Consider the following 11358-nt stretch of genomic DNA (forward strand, 5'->3'; position numbering starts at 1 on the left):
TTGGTGATTTTACAGACACGTCTTTTAGGATTCATTTTCACAGTTTTTATGATTTGTCTGTCATCAACTACTGTTGTTTTCTCAGCCGATCAGGTAGTTGTTGGTTGCTGGTGTCGCTGGTGGTTTCCAAACTCTTGATTCTTCATGTCCTTTATTTTTGCTACAGCTCTAATTGACTTCCTCTTTTCTTTTAGCATCCAAATTGCTTGCTTTTCTCTCAAAGTCAGCTCCCTCATCTTCATCCTGGTTTGTGTGTGTCATCATCGATTGCAAGATACAGAGTACAGAAGTAATGGATATAACTGATACGACACATTCCCTGCTTTTAATATCTGAAGAATTAATGCAACCGGACACAGCTGATCACTTAGAAAGACCTGTGAGGCAACTGTTCCAATACTTATGCTCACATCAGATAGAGGGATGAAACTCTAAAAGTGCTGAACTTCTTAGCTGGTAAAACATCTATGTGTTGAATCACCCAATAATAAAATGTGACATTCTGTAGTTGTGTCTCATATTCATCTTTTAATCATATTTGTAAATGTCTCGACTCCACAGCCAACAGAGCAATTTTGTCTTTTCCTTTCCAATACTTTTGGAGGGGACTGTATATTAGGGGTTGAACAACTTCTGATTTTTTAAAATCGACTTTAATGTGATGAAAGTCGAGTCGAAGTCGACTAGTCGCTGATGACGTCATTAATGAACATAAGTCTGGAGCTGTAACAAACACCTTGTGCACAGCTATGGCATATGACACAGTGCTGCCTTCATGGCTATTGCTCCTATAACAGCTTATTTTTTTATCAGTTCTTTCGTCTTTGGGTCGTTATGTTTCTCACAGATTTCTGCTCATTCTAAATCAGATACAGATAAGTAGCACAGTAAAGATTACATTCATATGAATGAATGCATTAGTGAGATTGCATTGCGTGTGTGAATTAATTCTACCTGGAAACATCTCTCTACTAGTAGTGAAGCTGTAGGATTTAGTTATTAAAAAATATATGCTTGAACGGTTCAGTTTCTAAGCTATTTTACTGAGAAATCATTGTGATGTGCGCGTGATGTTATTGTACGTGCTACCGTCTGTAGCCTATATAGTGCAGCAGCGCATTAGATTAGAACGGCGATTAACTTACCTGTACAATAAGCTGTTTAAAACGTGCATTCTCCCATTCAATTTCGAGCATCCAGTAATATAGTCACACGTCATGTGGAGCGCTTTCAGAGTATGAATTAATTTGTCATTTTAACTGTTTGGAAACGGAGTGTAAATGTGGATTTCTTATCCTGTTGCGCCCTCTACAGTACCAGCGACTAGTCGACGTCAAGCTTACAGCGTCATGCAGAGCACTGAAGTAGACTAGTCGGTGCAACCCCTAATATATATTATTATATTATTATTATTATTATATATAATATTTATATAAGTGACTTAAAGAGGTTAAAGATTTATAAGCAAGTGTGATATTACAATGTAATTTAAAGAAATAATAAAAGAACTTAAATACCTATATATACATATACATACATACACATATACATACATACATATATATATATATATATATATACATACATATATGTACATACACACACACACACACACACACACACATTATCATAGAAGTCAATGTCACTTTGAAAAATCGTTTAATTTTTAACAACAAAAATATATTGATTTTTGATGCTTATTAATGGAAAGCAAAAACTGCGCTCTACTGCGTGTGCAAATTAGCAACAGTGTGTAGCTGTTTGTATTACTCAAAAACGAGTCTTGTGACCTGTCAATTACTGTACCTTCAGACTGCCATGCCTCCTCAAGAAATATCTGCCCCATTACTATGCGAATGTCTCGTCATCAAATAATCTACTGCTTCTGTGGTTAAACTGCACTTGAGGACAGAAAATCTCATGACTTGCTTGTTTAAGCAGATGACAAATTTTTCAAACAATTATCCTGTTGTAAGATGAGGTTTCGGAAGATTTTAATGTCATGCAATCCTGATAAAGCCTCAGTTAAGCATCGGTGGGATATCATCATGACGCCCACTTACAGAGGTCCCCAAAAAGTGCTTGAGCCACACTTGAAAACAATCTGAATGTCATTGCATTAGATAGCAAAATAATAGCTTGTGAAATGCTTGTAGAAGTACATCCAGCCTCACTCAGTGGCCTTATTAATATGAATGATATGCTAATGCTTGTATTATGAGATTGTACATCCATAACACCTCATCCAAATGAGTCATAAATGAAAGCAGCCTGAAGTGATGAGAAAATATTTTACTCAGTGTTGTCCATCTCCAATGCCGACTATAATCAAACCTGTAGCATCTAGTGTTGTCACGATACTGGAATTTCTAACTTCGATACGATACCTTGAAAAATCTCGATATTCGATACCATTTTCGATACCACGGTGAAAAAAACTGCCACAATATTAAGGGGGTAATTGTTTTAATTTAAAGATAAATGTAACAAGTCGAGAACATGCGGTATATTTTACATGAACAAAAAAATGTCTTGAGGTACTGCATTTGTTGATTTATTTATTAATCTTTTATTAATCTTAGTTAAATGTTAATTGAAACTAACGTTTACTAATACATGTACTAATTAAAATCCAAAGTTCTATTTGTTGATATTCTCATTTGCTTCATAACCAAAATATTTCCAGATATAGGGCCCTATGAAATCCGTTTTATTTTTCCCCAAATTCCGTTTTAGTTTTTTCTACATTCAGTTTTTTCCATTTTAATTTTTCTGGATTCCATTTTTTTCCGTTTGAATTTTTCTGGACTTTTTTTTTTTTAATGGTCAAATTAAATGCTATTAATCTAAAAGCATGTCTAATTCATTAAAATCATGAAAATTATACAATTTAACATTTAATTTATTAAAAGTGTAACAAAAATGACACGTTTAGGGCCGTATGAAATGTTTTATTTCTTTTTTTTCACCTTATGTTTTATTGTTACCAAATTCTTCGTTTTAGCATGTCTATTATTTGAATGCATACAAACAATTTTTATTTATTCTTACAGTAGCCTTATGAAATGTGTTTTCCCCCTCAGAAATTCTGTGTTGTGTATTTAAATTTTACTGGATATCAGATGAAGGCATAAAACAATTTTAATTAATTTATATTTGAATTAATGAAAATTAAACATTTACATTTTTGGCAAATGAAGGGGATTTACTATTAAAATTTAAATATTTTGTGATTATTTATTTTAAAAAAATGAACAGTAGTAGTAAGTAGTAGTATTATGTACATTCTACTAAATAATAGTAATATAGCCTATTTCTGGCACACGGTCTTTAATAGGATAAGTTAAACCAAACTTTTATTTTGACGGGTTGCCGTGAATACTTTTAAAGTTCTGTGTGTGTATGATATGACACTAGTTTTACTCAAATTAAATGGTAAAATGCTCGTAAAGTGCCTTTCAGATCAGTTCTGGAGATATTGTTGATGTATTTATGTCCTCATTGAGACGGCAGACGCTGAAATCACCGCGAGCGCCACATTAGTAAACACAGCCGCACGTGCAGCACATTCACACAGTGACGCGCAGAACATGCAGGATTCATATTTAAATCCACTTTTGCAGCTTATTATTTACAGATACTAGTCCATATCGCGATTTGATTTAAGTGTAATGACCTACTTTTGATTAATTCATCCAAACTTTGACAAATTCCGTGACATTCCGCGTTAAACTGTAAATTCCGTGTTTATGACTGGATTCCGTGCGCGTTCTCTGCATCGCGGAGATCATAGATCCCTACAGATAGCGCTCCTGCTGTGTTCTTTAACAACCAGAGCAGTCATCTTTCTATTCACTTCACTTTTGCTATTTAACCAGAGCGAAGGAGACGAGTGCTTGTCCACGCGCCTTTGGAGAGAAGTGAAAGTGACAGCTCGGCTAGTATCGGTGTATCGATACTTCGGGAAATTAATATTGGTACCGTTCAGATATTTCAGTATCGATATTTATCGAAATATCGATATTTTTGACAACACTAGTAGCATCTCACAAGAAGATTTTTTATGCATATTTTAAATATAATTTAGTTATATTTATGCATATTCTAACTTACAAACACAAAATAAATATAGCATTAAATAAACAACATCAGAACAATTAATGACAGCAAATAAAATGCACACAAAATTGCTGAAACAAAATGAACTGTGACAGTAAAACTGTCAACCAGTTCATTTAAGTAACACTTGCTTCTGGATCTATTTTTGGACATAATGCAACATAAACTGTTTGGGAGAAAATAGGAAGACAGGCAACTCAAATTAACCCTCAATACGGTGTCATAAAAATGTGACACTATGCGAGATGATTAAAAAAAAAAAAATCAGCAAACTGCAACACAATGATCTGTGATGTCCGTCTGACGCATGTGTAAACCAAACAATTACAAAACAGTGCAGACAGAATGCAAAAACGCATGGTCTCTTGTTCTACATAAAGCACAAGAATATTTTTGCAACTATTCTTAGAAGCTTTATCGATCATGAACGCACTGTCACACATGCATGACGATAACACCAAAGAAAACGTCAATCAATGGACTGATTCATACATGAATCACTTTATAACTCAAGACACTGACTGAAAAGCCTGACCGGAGATGGAAAAGCCAGCACTGATGGGAATCCTGAATAATCCAGGTCCATTATAATCAATGTGAGGTGACGATTAACTCCCAGAGTCAATTAGTTTAAAATAAAACACAGATTTGCCTGAACAGGTTCACGCTGTGAGATGAACAATGTGCTGAAACAGACTGTTAAATTCAACCTGTTGAACTGAGAACTGAGAATGACCCACATTAAAGGGCCCATACTGGTCAACCACTAAAAGCAATCTAGATTTTGGAAATTTAGGATGCAATCAGTTAATCGGTTGACGTTAATAATCTTCAGAGAGATGGACTTTTGCATGGTTCTGCAAATTCTTTCACTGCGCCATAAAAGACATAAAGGAAGAGCTGTAATTAAAATGATCTGAGCCCTGAAGATCTACGCATTGCTCAATAATGTATTACAGAAGCTAATACAATTTTAAACAATACAGCCGCTATATTTCTCTAGGCCACATGCATGTTTTTTCTGGTGACAGACTGCAGGATGTTGAGGGGACAATATCCCTGTTGTTCTTGCAGAGAGCTGTATTTTCAGGGAACATTTGCTTGCAGCATCATATTGCAAGAGACTGGATATCATACACACACACAACATATTCTATGCCATCAATGTTTTATCAGAACACAGATCTGCAAATGTAAAAAAACTGCTAAACTTAGGATCAAACAACCGAATTGATGTATGAATTGTTCATAAACAATTGTTGCACTCAATCTATTGTTTTACAGAATATATACAAAAAATATCATTCTGCTTGTGTTTCATTAATGAGGCCCAATGGCAGTAATTACAAAACCAGTCATTCTTTCTCTACTAAAAAAATAAATAAAAAATTTAATAATTACAAATTATTTTATTTCATTTTTAGTACATTTAAATTACGTTTTAGGTATACTAACGGTATAATTTACAATTAATGTATACAGATAAACCATTTTTGATAAACATTTTATATAGGATTGGCATTGCTATAATCCATATTTCTGCAATCACTGTTCAGGACGAACCAGAGGAAGTGCACTGCAATCTTGCAATCATTTCTCAAGTTTGTCCATTGCACCACTGTGAGCAAAGACTGGAAAGACTCGGGGCAAAATAAAAGTTACTCTTTATGAACTGTATTATCCTACAAAGGACATCCTTTGATTGTTTATGCTGTGAGAGGCTTGACTGGCTAATCGCAAGTGTGTTCAATACTGAAGACTACATGGGTGGTAAGCCTGCTTCAGAAGGCCAAATGGAGCCTCCAGGCGATTTCAAGACCCCATCTACACCTCAAGACATTCAGCCTTTGATTGAAGAATGGAGTTGTTTTGCTTGTTCTTCATGGGCGATGGTGGAGAAGTAGGGCTGAACGATGGTTAAATTATTTTGTGATACATTTATCACATACATTAACATACCCTCCACATTATAAAAACTGGTAAAACCTTCAGAAGCTTCTCTTAAAAGTGAAAACAGCTAAATTCCATTTGTATTGTCACACAGAGGTTGTGTAACCATTTACTCAGGAGCCAAAATCACAAACAACATATTTGAGATTTTTAGTTGCAGTAAATTGCGCAATCAGCCTTGTGAGGGACACAAACTGGCTAAATTACGCTTTCATTACAAAATCGCAATGGAGATCGCTAAACTCCATCTAACATGCTTGTCATCAGCACATTTTTGCAATGGAGTGGCCAGGTTGGAAAAATCAAGTAAAACATGGTGGGACGAAAAATACATTTAAAATAAAAGCTCTGACTCTTAACTCTCAACATTTTCAGTATAAATGATCACAATTATGAATCAGGCAGCCTTGGGATTTGGTACATGAAACGATGTTCACCTATAATGTTCTTCCACAATGTGATGAATTTCCAAAGTAGAAATAGTATCATTTTAAAGCCATGTCAGCAGCTGAGGCTATTTTCATAGCAAAAGCTGTTGTGGATTTTCTTCCGAGTTGTAAAAAAATTAAATAAATAAGAATTAAATACAATTAAAAAAAAAATACACAGTATAAAAAAATACACAAGGCGTTTTTAAATTTTTAAATGATAGTTAAAAAAAACATTTTCTGGAAGGATTTTATTAAACATGTCCTTCTGAGATCTTACTATAAAATAGTTGTTTACTTGCATTAAAAGCATAGCAGTCCAATAAGATATGCTTTATATAAATAGGGGTCTTGCAGGACATAAACAAGTTGGACCTTCACTTTTCACAAGAAACACATGATCTTTCCAAGCAAAACAGTATGGTGGGATTTGATTTTATCCATCTGAAATTAACTGGATTGTAAAAAGTGGGCATTTCACACAAGAATTTAGCCATGCGTGAAGTTTCTGAAAATAATATGCGCATTAAAAATGAAAGGTCAAATTTGATTACCTGTTGACTTTTAAGTTACATTAGCATATATGATTAGAGATAAAAACAATATATCGGTCCAGCAAATTAATCATCTGATATTTGGCCATCTCTGCATCATTCACATCAGTTTTGAGTAATGCAAGCAGGGACGTAGATTACGCGGGGGACGCGGGGGACATGTCCCCCCCACTTTTTATAAAAAGTAAATTCGTCCCCCGCACTTTTTCATCGGACAGTTGTGTTCCCGACATGTTGAGGTTTTAATGGAGCAATGTATATAAATGCAGAATGATTTAAAATTCAAAGAGACAAGATATACATGACGTTTACGTTTCCATGGCAATCAGTCACTCAGTTTGTGACGTCACGACATGCCCAGGCTCGCGCCCGCGGTCCCGCGGTCCCGCGCTGTATCCATCATTCATTATTCGTTCGAGATGAGTTCAAAGCGGCAAGAAACTCTTCACTCCTTTTTTACGAAAAAGTAAAGCAGCGTAATTTGTCATGTGGTATCCGAATAGTGTTGCACAATGTTGAGTGACTCTGCCTATTGCTCTTGTTGAATAATTAGCAAGTTTTGATGTTCATTATATGGAGGGAAAAAAAGCTGCCTGGACAAACATGCACTTATTTTCAGTGTATTTTTCCGTAACTCTTTTGTGACGTCTTTTATTTTAACACGTATGTTATCAGAACCCTTCAAATAAGAATAAAGATAATGTTGAACTGAGATTTTACAGCGTTTGCAGCATTGTGACATGTTTAACTCAATTCTACATGATGTATTTGAATCAAGTACGCAAGCACTGATCTGATACAGGACCGATCTTCATTTAGGGGTGCTCTGTCATTATTGCACTAATTTTACGTTTTTATCTGTTGTCAAGAATGAACAAGAAACAGTCAGCCTAGGTTTGTTAGCAGAAGCAGGACGACACACAAGAAAAACAAACTTCACAGGTGAGAAGAACTGATAGAGTGGCTTTTAACACCTGGCTGTTTTTACATTGTATAAAATCTATTAATACACGATCGTTTGTAGGATTATATATGGACCAATCATAGAAAACACAATTAGTCAAATATAGAAAAATAAAAAATAACATTAGTATGATGAACAACTTCTCAGCTATCATTTTTAACTACAGTAGGTAATTATTAGCTTGCATATATTGGTTGTTTATTAGTACTTAAGCACATATTAATTCTGTATTCTTCATGACCATATTCTGCATCCCATAATCCTACCTAATACCTAAACAACTACAACGACTACCTTACAAGCTATTAATAAGCAGTAAATGAAGAGTTTATTGAGGCAAAAGTAATATAGTTAATAGTGAATATGTGTGTTACCCATTCTAAAGTGTTAAAAATTTATTTAGGATACAAATGATTGGTTATTGTCCAGCAGTGTACTTAATGTGTTATTTTCTTCTGTATGTCACTATTCCCTGTATGTAGATGTTTCAAACACTACTTTATTTGCTATAGACAGAGGCAGAAGTGAATTCAGAGATGAGAGTGAATGAGGCAGAAGGTTTCAGTGAGGCTTCAGAGGTAAAGATTATTTACAGCATTGTCTATGAAATTGTCTTATTTCTTTTAACAGATTAATCAGACTAATGTATAATAGAACAGAACAGAATAAAGGAGTATGTGAATGTGCAAGTATCCATTACTGTGTGCCATGTACTCTACATACAACACACACAAAATACAATCTGAAATATGTAAACAATAGTACCCTTATGAGGACATCTTTGTAACTTATACTCAAAAAGGTGCATATTAGTACATTAGCGTACCAATATGTACCGTAATGTACAACTATGAAACTTTTTGGGGTAACTAAGGTACAAAGATGTGCTTTTAAGGGTACTGTCCCAGTGACAAGCTGTTGTATTTCTTTCTTTTTCTTTTTTCTATCTTTCTTTCCTTCTGTTTTATAATCATATATAACAATATAATCATAAAGCATATTAAGCAAAAAGGTATGATTAAAAATAAAACCTGTCAATTAGACAAGGGTTAACTGAAAAAAAAAACAACAACAAAAAAACAGGCATAACACTAGACATTCCGTCCCCCCCACTTTTGAAATGATGGCTACGCCCCTGAATGCAAGTAATTATACTATGCCTATATTAACAGTTGTCATCAATGGATAGCGTTCATTGTCTGCTTTCATTTTTTAGCAGTTTTGTGTGCATACTATTTATTTGCAACTTATTTCCCCATATTATCAGTCTTCAGCCACCTTGCACACTAGATTATGGACATCGGCCACTGAAGATCCCATAATCAGTCGATATTCTGTTCAAAGACAGCTCAAGGGTTAAATCAGCTAAATGACACATCAACAAAATGATCCTAAAACATGCTCTTTGTCCATATACAAAAACCTGCACTTAGTAATTAACAGCGATTTCCTCTCGCAGTGACGATGCATTTGCTGGCCCCTCGAAGATTCCAGCCTCGAAGATACAACCACAACCTCTCCATTAAGAATGAAAAGCCTCTGGTTTTGAACTTCACTCTCCTTTTCACAATATGTGCGTGCAGTAGACATGAATATCTGCAATACTGCTGTCTAAAAGCTCAGGTAATCCTGAGCACGAGTCATAAGGCTTCTTCTGGCAATGAAATGAACTTTAACTCACCACAATATAATATAATTAATTTGAGCGTGTACCAGAAATACTGGGTGTGCTCTCACATGCCTGCAGCAATGCAAAACAATTCCTTCATAAACGCACTGTTAGTCATGCAGGCTGTAAAGGTATGACCTTAAAAATGACTCAAATGTAGCATGCTCACAAAATACAAACATTAATACATTCAACAAAACACTACGGTACCAAGTTGAAATAGCCTTGGAAATGCAATGGTACTTTCTATGTATGATAGTGAATTTATGAATTATGAATGTCATATTCTATATGACACTATGCTTAAAGTTTTATTAATGATCACCATAACAATGCAAGAATCTAATCTACTTCCAAGAACACTGTGTTAGTACCACTGTACATGTGTGTATATATATAAAACATGGTAATACCACAGTACTCTGATATGCCTACAAGTACTGTGACAGTACTATAGCATCAAATGGTAAATCAAAGTACTTTTTTGAGTAATATAACATTGTACAGAATAATTTCCATATTCGCATACCTTGCTATACTCAAAGTACTTCAAAGAATACCGCGGTATATGCCCAAAAAACATGGTAATTTTCGTTAGTGCCAAAACAATATGAACGGTTTTCTATAGTTATTGTGTTGTACACAATCACAGACAGATGCCAATACCATAGTACTGAATGTACTCAGACGTGCCCCAAAGATTAGCAATAAATGTAACTTACCATATCCAAACAAAATCATGAGTGTTTTTGTCATTAGCGCATTAACTGTAACTTAGTAACTAACGTTACGCGTTTCTGGCGGAAACTGCGGTTACCATGGTAAATGTTCATCTGTGTCGCCAGTCCAGAGACTCACCTGTAGTGTGAGCGCGTGTTCCCGAGACCTTCTTCTGCAAGGACTCACTTAAATCTCCCATCCTCCGCAAACACACACACACCCCGAACCGCAGAACCGACCCAGATCACGGTTCCGAGCCAGAACAGCAACAGTCCCGTTTGCATTCACAGACACATGAAGGAGTGAGGATGTGTTTAATAGCGGCTGTCCAGAGCCGGGGGTTTATCTCATATCGATCGCCTCAGTTTCATTGACATTCCGCCGTAACGTCACCGATATTTTCACGCCTTTCCAAGCGCGCGTCGCGTCAGAAGCCGCTCCATATTCTCTTCAAACCGCAGAAATATTCACGCACGCACGGATCTAACATTTATTCCATGACAGTCTCTCTCCGCGTAGTAAGTCCAGACCCCGCACTGTCCTCCTCAGCAGCAGCAGGTCCCAGTCAGATTGATTGCTGTATATCTTCGCTACGATCTTTCTTTCCATTGAAGCAACGTCGTTGCGATTCTCCATTCCTGTTGCGCACACTGGACCCGCATCCCGCTTCCCGCCTGCGCTCCTGGCGTAGCTCACGTCATCCGTTGGCTGCCGTAAGAGGCGCTGCGCTATTGACGTACGACGCTGCGCTTTTCCGCTGCTTAGGAACCACTGGCACTCTGCTGGGATGGGCTTAGTGAATACAGAGGAGACTCCTCCGAAATAGTATGCTGGGCGTGGAACGACGTCATTTCCTGAATTTCTTAAGCCTTTGTAAACAGCAGGGATTGCCAATGGATGAGAAACAAATCAATTAATCAATACATACATTTATAAAGTAACATAGGCTATACT

The 11358-nt window shown here is 35.9% G+C and overlaps 1 protein-coding gene across 2 annotated transcripts in view; it reads right to left on the reverse strand.

Moving 5' to 3' along the window:
- The window catches only part of LOC306878093 (diacylglycerol lipase-alpha-like), a 43118-nt gene extending 32024 nt beyond the window's left edge, over positions 1 to 11094 (reverse strand). Inside the window, exon 1 of one of the 2 annotated variants that reach the window (XM_079430207.1) lies at positions 10543 to 11094. The gene's annotated coding sequence lies outside the window, so the exon portion shown is untranslated. The remainder of the gene's footprint in view (positions 1 to 10542) is intronic. The other variant, XM_079430208.1, reaches the window with a different exon arrangement.
- Between the last annotated feature and the right edge of the window lie 264 nt (positions 11095 to 11358).

The sequence above is a fragment of the Barbus barbus genome (genome assembly GCF_936440315.1).
Source record: "Barbus barbus genome assembly, chromosome: 2".
NCBI lineage: Eukaryota > Metazoa > Chordata > Actinopteri > Cypriniformes > Cyprinidae > Barbus > Barbus barbus.